The following is an 8,028-nucleotide window of genomic DNA, read 5'->3' as shown; positions in this document are numbered from 1 at the left end:
AAAAAAAAAAAGAGACTCCTGTCTCAAGGCAATACAGCAGATACCCAGTGTATTGCCTTGCCCTCAACATGTGCTCCCCACATATCCAAGAGTGGACAAGGCATGTGTGCGTGCACACACACACACACACACACACACACACACACACACACACAGAGAGAGAGAGAGAGAGAGAGAGAGAGAGAGAGAGAGAGAGAGAGAGAGAGAGAGAGACCATGTGGAGAATCTGCATATCAAATCATGACAAAATTCCATGTGATTTCTCATATGATGGAGGACAAGACCACCTAAAAGCTGTCTGTTCTCTTCTCACTCCTCTTAGTTAGTTCATAAACTATCCTCCCATCAATTAACATTAACCATAAAATATCCCAATGAGCATAAACTTGTTTGGAGACTGCCTGATTTCAACCTTGCTGTGTAATGAAACCTCCTCCAATTCCTTATTTGTCATGTCTCTAAATTCTCTCTCTGATGCTGGCAAGAATTGAAGACCTTAAGCAGAAGTTATCTATCAGGCCTTTTCCTTTCTCCTTGACATTTCCACATCACTCACCAGAAGCAGCAGAGGAGTGTAGCTAGATGCAGAAAGTGAATGGGAATGTGGAACAGAGATCAGATGTGTGTGTGCCTCTGTGTGTGTGTGTGTGTGTGTGTGTGTGTGTATACCTGAGTGCGTACCTGTGTGTATGTGCCTGTGTATGTGCATGTATGTATGTGCCTGTGAATATGTGTGTGTGTGTATGTGTGAGTTTCCTTTTGTGTTTGGAGTGATGGATGAAAGGGATCTTGATGTCATTCTCTTTTCAATTTGATTGTCCTCCTCAATTTTGCAGACTTTTATTATCTCTTTAGCCCAACTGCTGTTCAGAAGTCTTTACTGAGTATCTTTTGTTGCTAGTATTGCTATAATTTAGTTTACTATGCTCCCATTAAAATCAAAACTAAGACATATTTTTCCTCATTTGGCCACAGAGATACATATCTTACATTTTATGGAGTTGGTCTTTGGAGTACAAGATATACACATGCCAGCCAAGATGGGTCCAGAAGGGTAAAATTGGATCTGTTAGAACCTAATTCTAAGGAGTCTGAGAGGTCTAGCTGGATGCAGAAGGAACTTCTGGAGGAAGTGAGTGAATGAAAATGATGACATCATTTTCAAGGTATATTGAAAATATGGTTGAAGAGAAGGCTTTCATTGTAGATATGGGGGAGAAAACAAGAGTCATCTTGAAGTGTTCAGATAGAAAATGACCAGCAGAATAGGCTGGACCATGAGAGGAGGGAGTGAAGAGCAAGAAAAGAGAGAGGGAGCAAAGAAGAGGACTGGGAGAGGGAGAAGGACCAAAGAATGGGGACCAAAAGAGCTTGGGGCTGAAATGGCAGATTTTTATAGGAAAAGAAGCTGGGAGAAGGTAAGTGGAATTTGGCAACTGGAAAAGTTTATGGTAGGGCATGGAGGGAGATGTGTTGACCAGAGCCAGGACTCTGTAATAGGTACTTGCTATGCTGAGAGAGCTTGGCAGGTAGCATCTGCTCTGATACGTTAATAGGCATGTCTTCCATTTGCCTTGAGTTCCTTTTGAACCCAACAGTGAGGTAGATCATGGGTCAAGATCATGGAAGGGTTGACTATGAAGAGAGCAGAAAGACTTTCTAATGTACAGGGAAGAGCATATGCCAAGGGCAGAGCTGAAGAGCAAGATGGCAGCCCAGATGGAACCTGGGCATCTGAGACATTCCACTTGTATATTTTGTAGGCCTTCCTAATTTACCCTGGCTACCTGTCCCCCATCTGCCTCCATCTCACAGAGAAGCTCTAGTCCTCAGGACAGGTCTGCAGTGGTGGTACTTCAGACTCATCTTGGTTCTACCGCCCTCCCCTACACATTTCCCTTTATCAAAACCCCATCATCTGTCCACTTAAGAAACAACTGCATATCCCTTCCCAGGGTAGACACTGTTCTTCCCACTAGAAGAATTACATAAAACTGAGTCAGGGAGATGCCTGTCTTCATGGAAACAGTGGAGTGAGAAATCAAACACTGTTCAATCTGTTTCTCCACTTCCAGCCTATATCCTACACACTAAGTAGAATGGCCGACACACAGTGAAAATCTGATATTATTTATCCTCTCCTTAAACTGTCTGAAGGGAGCCTATTACACACAGGGCAGAAAACTGCTTATGTTAGCATGCCATTTAAGATGCCTTGTTATCTGTTCTCTCCCAGGTCTGTCTGTCACCTGCCACACCCAGGCTGTATCTCAAAACAGACATCCATGATATATCTTAAATAACTATATTATTAAAGAGAATAGTGCCTGAACTATAGAGCCTCAGGCATTGTTTTGTATCTTTTGAATCTGTTCTTTATTTTCGTTTAATCATAGGATATGGCATGTGATATATTCGACATTAGAAAATAATTAAAAAGTGAATTGTAGACAGTGTGGAAAAGACTATATTAAAGGAAGAAATCTTTGCTGAATCCAATCTAGGGTCTTTCTGGTTTTGCAGTTAAGAAGGGGAATTACTTTTTCATCTACCCTAAGGTATTGTGGCTGCCTTGGCCTCAGACTTACAGCCAAAGTAGCCTAGAGGCAATGTCCCCTAGGAGGACCTTGTCCCTAGCTAGCTCTAATTGCTTTAATAAAAACCCTTATCTTTATCTGCTTTGGGCTAATCTCAGGAAATGCCTGAGGTCACCTTTTCAAGCATTTGTAATACCTCTCAGGAGCTATTTCCTTTCAAGTCTAGAGCAGAATATTAAAGGGACTTTTGAATTCCCTGTAACAGTAGTAGGGCTTCAATTTATTAAATTGGGATTTTGTTCTTTAGCTGAGAAACACTTTTAGAGATAATTACAAATTAATTGTTTTATATATAGACACACACATACACACACAGATAGTGCTGGCTCATTTTACATCAACTTGACATAAGCTATAGCAGTCACTTGAGAGGGGAAACCTCAATTGAGAACATGCCTTCCTAAGATAGGGCTATAGACAAGCCTGAGGGGGACAGGGAGGGTGAACTTTTCCTAATTATTGATTAAGGTGAGAGAGTCCACCCCATTGTGGGTGGTGCCATCCTTGGCTGGTGAACCTGAATTCTATAAGAAAGCAGGCTGAGCAAGCCATAAGGTACAAGCCAATAAGCAGCACCCCTCTATGGACTCTGCATCAGTCCCTGGTTCCAGGTCCCTGCCCAGTTTAAGTTCCTATCTTTGTTTCCCTCAATAGACTCTTACTCAGGATATGTAGGCCAAAGAAACCTTTTTCTCTCCAAGTTGCTTTTGATCATGGTGTTTCATCACCTTAAGAAACACACACACACACACACACACACACACACACACACACACACACACACACATGCACGCACGCACACGCACGCACGCACGCACACACACACACACACTTGTAACATTTTAATTCGGTAGTTTCTTGGAAGAAGCTGTAAGACACAGAATATAATAATGAGTAGTAGTAAGAACCAAGCTAGAATTGGCTAAATATGGATATAAATTCTGGACATAGCACACTTTTCTGTAAGGCTTTAACAACCTTTAAGCACAGGTTATTGATATCTAAAATAGGAATCATATCTATTTATAAAATAGAGTTTTAGAATAAAAGGAAATCTGTAGTTCACTCCTAGTAGAACAGATTCAGGGCCAATAAAAAAATGAAATTATGCTTTCTTCTGTAGCCATGACTTTGTTCCACACTGACTGAAATAGCTGCTCTACAGCATAGGTAATTACCACTTCCAGATTGTGCACCCAAGGGAGACGTTACTAATCAATCACAGAAGTCTTCACCATCAAGACTAAGTGCAACCTTAAAATTTTTCTAATTTGTCATTTCTGCAACTCCCACCATCACTGTATAGTTTCTATGGGAAAGCACACATCCCCTTGTTGGCTCCTGAGCTTCATGAAACTCAGAAACTGAGCATCATGATTAGCTTTTATTGCCAAATTGAGGCAGCCTGAAATTATTTGAGAAAATGGGTTCAGTTAAGGAATTTGTTAGCCAAGGGGGGGCAAGGTGGCTCAGATTGAGGTACCTGTGAGTAGGCATTATTGCCCATGGGATTTGGACAGGTTGCAGAAGGCAAGGGATGGAGTGCCTTGTGCTTTCACAGAATTCTCACAAGCCAGACTTTTCTTGCTCTGCTTCATGGGCCTGCTCCTGTACCACACTGTGTTATTGATCATTGACATCACTTTTAGATCTTCAAACAAAATAATGATTTGCACCCTGTGTCTTTTCTTATGAGTTCATAGTCCTCACTGTTATAGTCACAGAGAAGGGGATAGGAAAAAGATCTAACTAGGGTCCCTAAGCATAAGCCTCCTGTCTGAGCACTATTGGAGCTAGTTAAATATCAACTCCTATGATAACATTTATCAGAGTATGAACTACTGTCTGCAAGATAGTGTATTGGGTGGACAAAAGAAGTGTCAAAATATGTTCCCTTCTTTATACTCATGGAAGATGCTAGCTGTTCCATGGAAGAGGCTATTCCTTCTCTTCAAGAATGTGTTAGGTCTGTCTTTGATAGTGAAAGCTTTTGTTGAATCTTGGAGACTTTACCCTCGTAAAACTGCCTTCACTCAGCACCCCACTAACACTAGAGACAGAATGAGTACATTTACATTCTCTATAGTTTCTTCCTCCTTCCTAATTGCCTTACCAACTAACTAGTTAGAACTATGAAGTGGTGGTAAGAGCCATATCAGAGAAGATAGCTGTGCATTTAGCTTAAAACTATGGCATTGGAGTTGGGTCTTTGCTGAAAGGCCAGCCATGCCATATGGCATTCGTTTAAATCTCTTGGGTCTTCTTTCCTTAAAAGGTAGTACACTGTCCATACCTTGGCATCCTATATGCACCATGAGGAATGACTGTCATGGTGCTGGGCACAGTCTCATGAACTAGAACAAACCCTCAACATTTGACAACAAACAGTAAGATATGAGAACCTATTGCCCCAAATACCTTCCTTCTCCCTTTTCTTCTTATTTATTCTTTTTTCATATATTACATCCTGTCTGCAGTTTCCCCTCCCTCTAGCCCCCATAGTTTCTTACCTCCTCCCATTCCTCCTTCTTTGTCCTGTAATTTATGGGAAGTTTTCTCTTTGTTCTAAGACAACTTCTAAGCAGCCATGAGTGCCAAGAATCCTGTGACTTTCTGATCTGTTCATGAGGGTGGTTGACCAAAGAAAGCTAAGAGATGAACTATGAGAAAAGATAACGTAATCTGGTTAAGAGACAGCAAACAGCAGGCAGTTGCTAAAACAACCACTATAATTAGCAAACAAGACCATGTCACTCAAAGTCACCCGTGGCAATTTGACCTTATTGAAGTGGAATGTACAGGCTGTTGATATTCATAAAGGATCTCATAGGAATGGTTGTTGCAAGACAAGTTCACTTCTTTCCAAACATAGAAACTATTAAATTGTCTCTATAGTAGTGAGAACGGTGGGGAAGATGTACCAGGTGGTTATGGGTCCTTTTTGAGACATGGGGCTGAGCTGGCAGACATGGGGCACAGGGCTGGCCATTTAGCAGTTATAATCCTACTGCACTTCCTATACGAGCTATCTTCCTGATTGCTGATGCAACTAGTCAGTCACCTGAACTTCTTCTAATTTGCCCAGCCATGATCCACTTGAGTTGTCATGCCTTTCTCTCTGTGTCATTGTATCTCACAAACAACAACACAGAGTGAATCCTCTTTTAAGTTCCTTCATGTCAAGTATTTGGTTACAGGGATGAAAGAAGTACACACTAACATGCATACACATGCATACACATTCACATAGATACATATGCACAAACACACACACATACAAACAATAGTGTGCTATAATTTTAAGCTACTGGCCTACGGAATTAAATTCACTAACAACAACAGCAACAACAACAACAGAAAACCCTTAAAAACATGCTATGTGGAAGAAGCAAACACACAAAAGATAGCATTGTTCACACAAGGGAAAACAGGGAGATAGGAAGCAGATTAATGGACTTTGAGTGGATGTAGGAATGTGGAGAGGTCACTAACTGGACACAGAGTTTCACTATGAGAGACAAAAATGTTCTCAAATTAGATTCTGGAGATGGTCAGTCCCATAATTCCATAAACATACTAAGAAACATTAAACTGCGTACTTAAATTGGATGAATTTTATAGTGTATGAACTGTATACTTCAGTAATATTATTTTAATACGATATTTTATTTATCCCTTGATAATTTCATGCATGAACACAATTTGATTTGTTTGATCAAATGCATCCTCAACTCTCCCTCCATGCCTCCTGCCATTGTTCCCTCCCAACTTTACATCCCATTGTCTGTTTTATAATCCAGAGTCAAATCCACTGGACCATAGGCAACCTACCAATAGCCATACCACTGAAGAAAAACTGACTCTTTTACCTTCAGTTACTATTAATTATTGATAGCTTCTCAACTGAGGGGTGATGACTCAGAAGTCTCTCTTGTTCATGCTAGCATGCAAAGTGGCTTGTTCTTATGCAGGCACATACAGTTACTGTGAATTCAAGAAAGCAGTGGTCCTGTTATGCCCAGAAGACACTGCTTCAAAGGAACATTTCCCAAATGCTGGCATTTACAGTTGTTCCACCCCCTCTTCTAATTTGTTTCCCAAGCCTTGGAGAGGAGAAGATGTGATATAGATGTCCTAGTTGTAGTTGGGCTCTCTTCAGACATTTATTCCCTTCACTTTGGACAAAGCAACCCATTCAATGGTTTTTTTATAGCAAAATCACCCCTTGGACCTTGGTGTTGGTGAATTTTTCTGACATTTCTGTCTGAGAAGAAGGAACATGGGATAGAGCCAGTCTCTTGGCAGTATGCCTAAGCCTTACCTTAACTTGTGTGTGATGTGGAGTCTCATCTGTCATGAACTTGGGAGGTAGTTTTTTATAAGTTCTTCAAAACTCCATGTCTGATCAAGCCTTAGGATCCAGAGCCTTTATAGTTGTATCTGACGGTGGGTATATGTAAAGCCTTTCTCTGAGTGACAGGTACTGCTTCTCTTGATACATTTCCAAATGATGTTTGGGACCAAAAATATCATGGAAAGTAAGTTTCCAACAATTTCTGCCCATGGCTCTGCAGATGATAGAAGCTTGGAACATAATCATGTTTCAATTGGCTTAGTTGATGAATCTGCCCTTCTGTCCTCTCATTTAGGTGGCAGGTGGTTTTTATATTTCTTCTGAAAGGAAACTTTCACAGAAGAAGGTAGTAAAAGGTTAGAAATGGCAGCTTAACCACTTTCTGTGTGTGTTTGAATAGACTAAGGTAAAGTGCAATGTGGTGGCACCCCATCCTGGACTACACAGAGCCATGATCTCAATGTTCTGGCATCCCATCCTGGACTGTACAAGGTCCATGATCTGACCTGATTTTTTCTTATTAAGAACATATGGAGTTACCCTGAAGGTCATGTTCCCAGAAAGCATATGTTCTATGATCATGATTATTCTAAGTCCTTAATCCTAACTCTGAGCAGCATTTATACAATGCAAAAGCCTCAGATGTGAAAAAGATCATTAGAAAGGTAAGGCATTTCAGAATCTAGAAAATAAGTAAGAAATTGACACAGTCTTGCTCATTGGGAGTATGTCTGCTCTTCCCACACAATAACTCTAGCTCTAGCAGAGGTTTATCTATAGCAAGAACTCCATATGTAACAGCTGACTTGAGCCATCTCTGGTCCTCATATAATTCACAAGGTGTGGGCCACTGATCACAGTTACAAATGGAGAAACTGAGCAATGCAGTGAGTGAACTGTACAATTGAATAGGAAATTTTACTGGTAAGTCTCCTTTCTGCTGGACACTTGGTATAAAAGGACAAAATGGAATTGCTGAAACAAAGCAGTGTAGCACATGCCTTCAATCCCAGCACTTAGGAGTAGAGGCAGGCAGATTGCTGTGAGAACAGCCTGTTCTACATAATAAATTCCTGA

Source organism: Mastomys coucha, unplaced genomic scaffold (assembly GCF_008632895.1).
Source record: "Mastomys coucha isolate ucsf_1 unplaced genomic scaffold, UCSF_Mcou_1 pScaffold7, whole genome shotgun sequence".
Taxonomy (NCBI): domain Eukaryota; kingdom Metazoa; phylum Chordata; class Mammalia; order Rodentia; family Muridae; genus Mastomys; species Mastomys coucha.
This window is presented reverse-complemented; position numbering follows the sequence as displayed.